This window comes from Ixodes scapularis, unplaced genomic scaffold, assembly GCF_016920785.2.
Source record: "Ixodes scapularis isolate PalLabHiFi unplaced genomic scaffold, ASM1692078v2 PGA_scaffold2__306_contigs__length_199485367, whole genome shotgun sequence".
Classification (NCBI taxonomy): domain Eukaryota; kingdom Metazoa; phylum Arthropoda; class Arachnida; order Ixodida; family Ixodidae; genus Ixodes; species Ixodes scapularis.
The window spans coordinates 131,805,879-131,816,650 of NW_024609857.1; the positions used below are offsets into that span (position 1 = coordinate 131,805,879).

At 49.1% G+C, this 10,772-nt stretch overlaps 1 non-coding gene across 1 annotated transcript; it reads right to left on the bottom strand.

Annotated features, from left to right (window-relative positions):
• Window positions 1-4,261: 4,261 nt before the first annotated feature.
• On the bottom strand, window positions 4,262-4,343 carry Trnac-aca. The gene has a single exon. It is a non-coding gene; the product is annotated as a tRNA-Cys (tRNA).
• Between the last annotated feature and the right edge of the window lie 6,429 nt (window positions 4,344-10,772).

Here is a 10,772-nt window from a genome sequence, read left to right on the forward strand (position 1 = left end):
TAAGCATGATGAATACCAAAGTTGAAAGCTGGGCTAGTTGGTGTAGGTTAAACATAATGTAGGTAAAACGGCGCAGAACGACCAAGACTAGAAGGAAGGAACAAACAAGACCGGACAGGCGCTGACTCGCAACTACAGGTTTTATTACAGAAAACATCGAAAGTGAACACATAAGGCAGCGATTTACACATGCGCCAACCTTTCTGTCTTATCACACATGGCACCGGTCATCCACGTGCGGCGTGCCCCCCCCCCCCCTCCCCCCCTTTTTTTTTTTGTTTCATTGTCCAAGTGAAAAACATCTTTTTCATAGATAGCGTCGCCGACGACTCGCTGATGCACTGCGCCCCACTCATCATTTAAACAAAGTAGGAAGTCGGTACAGCGTCCCTGTGGTGTTTTCCGCCCCCTCAGCGGTCGAGCCAGATATGTTCGAGGGTAAGGGCTAAGGCAGAAGGGCTGCCAAAGGGCAAGTGTACAAAGAAAAAGAAAAAAAAAAGCAGCACGCAAAGCCGTTTGCGAGCTGTGTTTCCGGAGTGGTATAAATGGTCCCCTCTCGTGTGGTAAAGTCTGTATTGGACAGACATGGAGGTGTTTAAATGATAGGCTCAGGGAGCACAACGATTCACTGAGAGCCACGGTCGGAGGTGATTTGGTGGTACACTGTAAAGGCCCGTTCACACTCTTGCGACCGAGTACGACCGAGAGAGACCAGACCGGTTTTTAATCCTCTTGCGACTTCTTAGGACCGTTCGCGCTGCTGCGGAGCTGGTCCTAAGAAGTCGCACGAGGATTAAAAACCGGTCTCGTCTCTCTCGGTCGTACTCGGTTGCAAGAGTGTGAACGGCGCTTAAGAGCAGTTTGTGCAAGCCGTCCTTCAAGGAGACAGCGCTTGTAGATAGGCACAAAGACATGGTGACGAGGGAGGTGATAGAGGTTTTCTACTTAGGGGAAAGAGCGGGGCGCAGTTCATTAGCGAGCCGTCGGTGTCTATCTGTGAAAGAGATGTTGTTTTTGACTTCAACAATGAAAAAAAGGGGGGAAGGGGGGGGGGGGCACTAGGCGCGTGGATGACCGGTGTCATATGTGATGAGGCAGGAAGGTTGGCGCATGTGCAGATTGCTGCCTTGCGTGTTTACTTTTTGTTTTCTGTACTAAAACTTTTAGTTGCGAGTCAGCGCCTGTCACGTCTTGTTTGTTCCTTCCTTCTAGTCTTTGTGGTTCTGCGCTGTTTTCCCTACATTATGTTTAGCATAATGAGAGAGAAGAGAGAAAACATGCTTATTGGAAAGATGAGGTTATCCTGCGGGAATTCGATCGCAGGATTGCTACTTCATACATGGGAAAGGGAGAGAGGGAAAAGAAAGACAAAGAAAGAAAAGAGAAACAAATTTGAGGATGGCTGTCAGTTACTTTTGGAGCGCGTCCTACTGGGTTTTATCAAGTTTGGTCGCTTGGAGAAAACGAATGAATGAGCTCGTCGGCTTGACTCCCTGCGATGCTGATGGCCATGGCCCTGGGAGATGATTGAGCGTGAGCGTTTCTCCATTGTGAAGAGCAAGGGAGTTTATCATTCCTTTTCTTTGGTCAGCGTAGAGGGCGGCGACAAAGGACGTGTTCCAGCGTGCCTACGACGTCTCAGCTCTCGCGGATAGAGTAGTCCAGCTGACCGGTGAGATTTAGACAATATTTCGTTGAGGACACGTTCTGTCGTATTCGGTGAAGAGCGGTTTCTGTCCGACGTTTGAGCCCCCGGGGAGGGCGAAAGGTAAGAAAGGGGTCAATCCTATGAAGGTGTCTGTAGTGATATAATGGATTCACCCAGAGGGTGTTTCCTAAAGCCGCAGTAATACGGTTGGTTGTAGCTCTGGCGTCTGAACGTGAGAAAGGAATTACCCGTCTGGATGTGACATGGTGAGCATTTTTGGCTGCAAAGTCTGCACTTTCGTTGCTTCTGATACCACAAATGGCTCGGGATCTACTGTAAAGTTAGTGTGGGACCATTATTTATAGCCTCTTTGTGAATTTTTAGGATCTGATGTACCAGCTGAGCATTAATGTTCTTGCTTTTGGTAGATTTAAGGCCCTGAAGAGCTGCCCTTGAATCAGTAAAGAGTGACCGATTGTTTGGGGCACTCGTAGAAATAAAGTGAATTGCTTCTCTAATCGCTACTAGTTCTGTTGCCGTCGCTTTGCCTGGAGTATTTTATTTATTGATGGTATAACAAAACCGTAGCCGGAAGTATTGTCAGTAGAAGACCCGTCAGAGTACACATGAATTCGGGAACGGTGATGCATATTAATGGTTTCTAGAGAATGTTGCTTCAATGCCTCCGATAGGGTATGGCTTCTTGAAAGTATCCCTGGAACATCTAGTTTTATAGAAATTACTGGATATATCTATGGTGGTAATGAAGAGAACTCTGCCAGTTCAAAATCTCGTGGAAGATCCGCGTTGTCAACATTCACGATTTGGAAAAAACCAGACGCGCTTCTGCTGTTTGCGATATCTGCTAGGTAGTGGTCTCTGAGCATTGTCAGGTGGCGGAGGTGCGGAAGGGTTTCTTGAAGTCTCAGCGCGCCATTCGGAACAGCCCCTGCCTCAGCTACAGTTCCCAAATTTGAGGTGCATCTTGGGAACCCTAGACAGGCTCGTAGAGCTTGAGCCTGCATACCTTCCAATCTTCTTATATTTGTATGGCACATCCCATGAAGTACCGATAGGCTGTATTGAAGGAAGCCGACAAAAAGGGCGTTATACAGTTTAAGAACGGCAGCTACAGAGGTGCCCCACTTAGTGCCACTAATGAATCGGATGAACTGAATAATGCCAAGAAGCTTTTTATTTTTCATTTGTTTTATGTGCGGTGTTCATGTCAAAGACTTGTCCTGAACTATTCCGAGGAATCTGCGCGTTTTCACATGTGATATGGGATGACCATCAACTATCATACAGCATCTATGAGTACTCTTTCTGGTAAATGCCATAGCGGCTGACTTTGATGGGGATAGAGATAGCCCACGGTGTTGCAAGTAGCTGGAGATGATCTCAAGTGATTTTTGTAAGCGGATCCGATTAAATCGCTGCGTAATTGATGACGTCCATAAGCAGATGTCGTCCGCGTAAAGTGTAATGTTGACGTCCCGGGGAAGTTTGTTCACGAGTGCCAGGAGGGTAATATTGAAAAGTGTAGGACTGAAAACTCCGCCTTGCGGCACGCCTCGAAACACTGTATGCTCAGTCGTTTTCCCGTCTGCTGTCAGCATGTGAACTGTTCGACTATCTAAGTAGCTTAATATCCACCCGTAGAAACGTCCTTCTATTCCTGCATAGCTTAGGGCGTCACAGATAGCCTTGTGACTTATTGAGTCAAACGCGCCTTTTATATCCAGAAATACAGCGGTAGTGATTCGCCGACACTTCCTTTGTCCTTGGATACTAGTTGTGAAATCAGTGACGTTGTCCAGGGAATTCCTCCCTCGTCTGAAGCCTGCCATACACTCAGGGTATATCTCAGACTGTTTAAGGTACCATTCTAGTCGTGTGTGAATCATTGTTTCCATCACTTTGCCGACACAAGAAGACAACGCGACTGGACGGAAAGATAATATGTCCAGAGGTGATTTACCTTGCTTAAGGATAGGTATGATGCGCGATGTTTTCCACTCTCGGGGTACCTGGCTAGTTTCCCATGACATGTTGTAAAGTTTTAAGAGCCTCTCTCTACCCTTGTTACCAAGATGAGTAATGATGAGTAAGTTATACCATCCGGTCCGGGAGAAGACGAGTAGTTCAATCCGGAAAGTGCATCTTCCAGTTCATGCGCATCAAATAATACGTCCATGTGGTTACACGCTCTGACCTGACTATTAGGTTTAACAAGTGTTGCCACCGGATTCGCGACATTTTCTGTAAGTTTTTGGCAGTAGGCTTCAGGCCAAAACTAGTTCTAAAACATCTTGTTTGAGTGCTAGTGCCCGGAAAGGATGACGCTGTTGGGGTGGTGTCCGCAAGCTCCGTGCTAGGTTGTATATCTGAGAGAGAGGCCTGCGTGGATCTACAGTTACGCAGTGGGCCCTCCAACGGCGCCTAGCCAGTTTGTCTAGGTGACGTTTTATACGTTTTTGTTGGCGTCTCGTTTTGCGCATATCTTCAGGGTCGTGTGTTAGCGGCGAAGCTCCTTAGGGTCTAGCGTTGTTCGTCTGTCCGTCCGTCCGTTTGGGCGGCGTCCGTGCTCACATAAAAAGAAGAAAATGTTTGCGCAGTTGACAGGATTGGAACCTGTGCGGGGAGACCCCAATGGATTTGTAGTCCATCGCCTTAACGACTCGGTCACGACTGCGGGACGAGTAGGGGGCTCTGAGATGTGGTAGTAACTCAAGAACTGGGGTTTCTGTGATGGATGAAACGTTGCATGTAGTTGCTCAACGTCTATACAGGAGAGGGCGCTGCGGTGAAATGCGTATATAATCGCGTTAAACTTTGCATGCATTAGCTCAACGTTTATAGACGAGAGGGCGCTGGAGTCAAATGCTCAAATGCGTATATAACCACGTTCCATACCACACATTCTCTTTCTGACATGGACGGTTGACTTAAGCGGTGGAGAGACGTTCCAACGGCTTCTAGCGGATCCAATCTGATCCGCTGGAAGAACCACAAGCTCTGCATTTCACCGACCATAAAGCAGTAATATTGAATTCGACACGCAACCCGGAACTCAGCACTACCTATGAGCAATAAAAAAAAATCAGCACCATCAGCACAACCTATAAACAATAAAATCAGTATCATCAGCACCACCAGAGCTTCGCCCCAATCAACATCATTCACCACGTAGAGATGCGGTCATTTTTTTTTTCTAGCCTTTCGCTCGTATCTTCTTCGAAGCGCGCGAAGTCGTTTGTATTCTGTATCGATGACAAGGTAGGTTCGAGGCAAGTTATATGTTTTCGTGGATTGCTTCACAACTTCTTCAATACCATAAAAGAACTCTTCGTTGCTGTCCAACAAATCACACGCGTTTTCAAAGTTAATTTTAAAGAGAGACGAATCGATGCGTCTAATTGGGGAGGACTTATTATTTAACCAGAATCCCTCGAGGAGAGTGTAGGTTGAAATATGGTCACTGCCATGGCATTCGATGTCAGTGAGCCACGCAATAAAATTCCAAAGACCTGCGCTAGCAATGTCAGATCCAAGCAGGTACTCACCGTAGTTACACAGAAAAAAAGTAGGACTTCCATTATTCAGCGCAAGAGGCCATGCTGATGGGTAAGTGTCGCAAGTGAGGTGCCCCGGATAGTTGTCATCACACTTCCTCATAAAGTCTGAAAGCTCCCGAAAGTTGCGAAAGTTTTGAAACTCGCTTCGTTTTTGAAAGATTTTGCGTTTTGTTACGATGGCGATGGCGATGCGGCGATGCTCGTTGGTTTCGAGTTCTGACCAAGTTTATTTGACGCAACGTAAATTTGCTTGTTTTATTCGACTTAAATTAAAACTTTAAAATACAATTTTCTTTTAAGATTTATAAAATTATTTGTAATAAACCATGTCGAAGCGCATTGTCTACTAAACTGGAGCTTGGCTTCGTCAGCTTCGTTTCAATTTAGCATGGCGGCGACCACTATTGTGCCGTGTACCGTGCTCGACCTATTTGCTGTGCATTGGTTGTCCTGTTATCCACCTCCTGCGATCCTCATCAGCCCAAGCATGCTGTCTAAGTATTGTGTCCTCGCCGGAAAGAATATCCAGTCTTCTTGGAAGCGTTGCTCGAATGTCGTCGGCACCCACGAACCGACTCGGCAAGCCTCACGTCGTTGCTTGGTTCCTCCGCGTTTCCGGCGATGGATCCCCCAGCCCTGGCCTCAGCCCTACAGGACGTAGCCGGTGAAAAACAATCTACGACAACGCGGTGCCTTTGGAATGCGATTGGTAGGATCAGTGGCTCTTAAAACCTCAGTTGCCCCCCTTCAATAGTGAACTCTTCGATGTGAACGCCCTTACCTTCAGTGTCCGGAGACTGCTGCAAACCTCCGACAAGAGTGGACGTCTTCTCCGGGCTCTGCAAACCCCAGAGAACTGTACGCGACAGTGCGTGATCCTGGTATAAACATCGCCGCGCTCCGTCGGCCCGCCGCAGCACGTCCGCCGAGAGATCGGTTCGCTCGAGTCTCGTTCTGCGAGCGGCACGCCCGTTTCTGCTTCGAATATGGCTACAGCCGACATCGCCGCTTCGCAGCTCACCAATATCTTAGCGTCCATCCTGAGCCAGGACATGAAAATCTCTCTAGAGCGAGACGACCAAGGTGGGAAATGGATCACCCCTGGAAAGTCCCGCAAATCTCGTCTTCCGGCCGACTTTGACCCCGAACTTCACGTAGTTATAGTGCATCTCCCAGTCCGTCCTGCTGGCGCAGCTGCGCTGCCTCTTGACAGTTTGCCGGCGTTCTTGCAAGCCACACAGCTCCCTGCTCATACATGTAGCGACGTGTCGCTCCACCTCCGGCAAAACAACTGTCCTCCGCAGGGACTCAAACCGAAAAATATAACGTTTCGGTTACGGTTACGGTTACCGCTTCCTGTTGATAACGGTTTCGTTTCGGTTTTTTACGGTTTTAATTTTTACGGTTTCGGTTACCGGTTACACGTTCATAAAAACCGGTTTATTTCGGTTTTTCCAATAATTTGTCTAATTGAAATGCTAGACAGCCATTTTAGAAAAGACTGTTTAAAGCAGTCTCAGATATCCAATAACGTGAAATACAAGGAACCTAGAAACGTCTTAATACTTCTAATTTGTCAGAAGTTGCACACGTTCCTAGCTCCAACTCTTGTTTACTACATCTACTTACATTATTTAGTTTGATGCCCGAGCATACATGTTACTTCTAGTACTCGGGGATCATCGCGTTCTATATAATAAAAATTAAAATAAACACCGCTACTCTGTTGTTTGGCACCATTTATAAACAATTACCCTAAGAAAGTTCCCACTTGATGCTGGAAGAACCATTCGCACTTTCTCGTCGCTACAGTTGATTTCAACCTCATACATGCAGGCGAGTCTCCGCTTCACTGAAGGAAGGAACAGAACTACAGCCATCCACTAGTAAAATACTGCTAAGTGGAATGAAGTAATAAAATTGAGAGCTGGGCTGGGCGGGCCGTGAGGCAAGAAGCCTTTGTGCAGCGAATGGAAAGTCCGCCGTAGTCGGGCGGCCCGTGAAAACTACTTGCCTCACTAAACACTGCCCAGTCGACTTCAGGTGCCTGCTGGGTCGAGTGGACTGGCGGTGTAGGTCCCGTCGCTTTTGACTAGTAGGCAGTGCTACCCAGGTCCGACTGAGAGTCTTCGACGACGCTTTGTTTGTCTGTAGTGTGTTCCTTTGTGTTGGTGTGGTTTTCCTCCTTGCCATCGTACGTGTCGAAGGAGCCGTCATCCGCGTGGGGCTCAATGACTGTCGGTCCTGCTGAGCCACTCCAGGATTCGCTCGGTGGCGGTGGTTGTCGAGTCGGGATCCATTGGGTCGTTTTCTTCGATCCAAGATCAAGCTCGGGCACGGTCGGCCGAGACGCCAGCCTCGCAAAGAGCATGGGCGAGAATGTCCTCGACAGGAAAAACGCACAGGAGCGTCGAGGAGACGACTGTGCCGTCGATGACGGCACTGGTGGGTTTCGAAGACTCAGCGTAGCTGCCGGACTCACGATTAGGGGGCCTCTTCGACTTGGTGTCTGGGCGGTAGCTGGTGTGCGCGGGAGCACGAGGCGTGTGGCGTCCGCGTCGAGGCTGATTGGGTAGCTGGTCGGGGAGCTCTCTGAAAACCTCAGACTCGAATCCTCGACGTCTGGGATAGGACTGCCGTCCTACAGTTCCCTCTCGCGACGACGTGGAAGAGTTCCAGTCTATCGAAAATGAGGTGCTGGTGTTCGGGGAGCATGTCATCCCAGTAGAACCGATGGCGGGGGAGATGCCTGATCTCATGGACATCTCTCGTGGAGAAACTTATGGTGTCCTTGGCGAGGTCGCTCAGAATGTCGTAGGCATGACGGACCCTCGCTCCGGCATGGGTGGTGGGGGCTCTATCAGAGGTAGTTGGATTGCGCTGGTGGCTCTGGTAGAAATGATTCTCGTAGAAGCCATACCTCCGGCGGTGGCAGGGGGAGGCCTCCGGCGATGCTGGAAGCGATCTCTCGGCGCGTCTGTGAATGTTCGAGCTCACCGTGCCGACGTTCGAATAGCTCGCGTTCACAGTTTTGCGAGAGAGACTGTTGAGACTGCTGGCCGTGTGGGGCGAGATTGGCCAGGCCATCGACGATTGGAAGCAGGGCAGCTCCCAAGGTTCAGGCGAAGAAGGCAGAAATTGCATCCCATGTCTGTTGGACGAGGGTGGCGCGTTGGCGCGTTTGACGAGGAGGCATCCTTCTCCTTGGCTTTTTCTTTTGTCATGTTGAGAAGCTGAGAGGCGTGGCAGTGCCGGCGACGGTAAAGCCCCTCTATCCTGGGAAAAGTGGCGCCGTTCATTGTTGTTAAATGCTCGAGGCACGTGCGACGCGCTACTTCTGGGAAATTCATGCCGTCTGAAATAGCTAAGTGTTGCGCTGTGCCGCCATGATCTTCCCAAGGGCTGCACGTTGCACGTGCCTTGTGCATCGACGAACATTGCGCTACTTTTGAAACATGAAGGGGCTTTAGGCGGCGGGTGCCACTCGGTTTGAAGAAGGGTCTCGGCGCGGGAAGGAAAAGAAAAAAACTCGGACACCCTTCTGACGTTTCCTCGCTCCTTCCACCACTCTCAGCCCGAGCATATATATATATATATATATTGTATATATAATACAAAACGCCAATGTCAAACCCCTGACTTTTTTTTTCTGTCTGTGTTGTTTCAAAATCGTCACTCGCGACACGTTTCACACTAAATGAACAACATAAACATTATTAATGAACAGCAGGGCCCATTAAAGCCCCTTCATGCTTCAAAAGTAGCGCAAAGTGCGTCGATGCACGAGGCACGTGCAACTTGCATCCCTTGGGAAGGTCATGGCGGCACAGCGCAGCACTGAGCTAGATTTCAGACGCCATGTTCTTTCCAGAAGTGGCGCGCTGAACGTGTCTCGCGCGTTTCCACAACAATGAAGGCGCCACTTTTCCCAGGATACAGGGGCTTTAGGGCCCGTTTGCTCGAAGCGCTAACCGCGGCTAAAGTTAGCCGCAGTACCTAGGAGAGGGATTCTGAGATCATGTGACAGGGATCGGTAGGGATGCGGGAAAACATGGCGGTGCCCCGCAAAGTGAGCGCCGCTCGCTTCGGAACTAATATGTCGTTGTAGCTGCAATATCGCGCGCGTTAGTCAGTAACTAATGGTGCAGGAGGCTTTCGCTTTGCCTTACCTCACTTAAATCGCAAAGCATGAGCAATGACCTCGCCGCATTTTTTAGATAATATTTCGATTCTGGCCATTCTTAAGCCTAAATGAACACGATAATTGTCGGCATGCATGGAAACGTCTTTGGAAAGTGGATTGCCTTGACTCAATCGGCCTTGTATTGATAGCACACAAATTTCCCAAGCACCGAGGTGCATGCTACAAGTGTAGTTGCAGGCATTGCGCGTGCTGGCGTATGCAGTAGTAATATACCCGTTGCTCTGGGCAGGGGGCGCGAGCGCGTCCGGAAGACTTACGCAAGACGCGACCAAGTTTTGCTGGCTGCATCATCCGTGTGGCGCTGTAACGTTCGATTTTGCACGTGCCACGTTCGAATACAAGCCGCTGTCAGCATCTGTAGATGTGCGCTAACAAAACGTCTAAAAAAAGTTTTAAAAAAAAAGAACAGAATTTAGCTGCTTGCGGCCGCAGCGTTCCATTAAACATTCCTTTCATATTTGCTTTCTTTCACAGCTTCCGCGAGCACGTATATTTCACTTTACGTGATAGTGAAGCCGAAGCTACTCGGAAAAGCGCGTCATCCTGAACGATGCTCGCACTGCACGAGCGCGCGTGCTTGGCAGGGACGCGGAAAGCTCGCAGCTCGCTCTTGTAGCCTCTGCTACGCTGGAACTTAGAATGGAACTGAGTAGAAAAAACTCTAGTGGGGAAGCGTATTGATGCATGTTCGAAGCGCGAGCCAAATATTCTATTTTGCTCGCCTACAGCGCTGCTCAAAACTTGTGAGCTACGGGCCTATCGTTCTAAAGGAAAAAGTCTAAAACAAATTTTGCCTTGCACGCGCGTTCGTCCAAGTCTTATAATGATTATTTACTTCGAATCTTTTATAAGAGGAAGGACAGCGAGCGCGGACCATAGAATTACACTTCCAGCGTTCTTCTCGATGCTTGGGTAATTTAGAAAAAGGTCTGTCGGGGCGGGACGCTGGTCTTCTTTTGTGTACTATTAATATCCGGTCGATCGAGTCAAGGCAATCCGCTTTCCAAAGACGTTGCCATGCCGACACTTATCGCGTTCATTTAGGCTTAGAAAGGCGAGAATCGAAAGACTATGCAACAAATGCCGCGAAGTCATTTCTCGTGCTTTGCGATTTAAGCGAGGTAAGGCAAAGCGAAAGCCTCCTGCACCATTCGTTGCTGACTAACGCGCCCGATAGTGCAGCTACAACGACATATTAGTTACAAAGCGAGCGGCGCTCACGCACCGGGGCGCCGCCATGCTTCCCGGCATCCCAGCCGCCAGTCACGTGATTTCAAACTCCCTCTCCTAGGTACTGCTGCTAACTTTAGCCGCGGTTAGCGCTTCGAGCAAACGGGCCCAG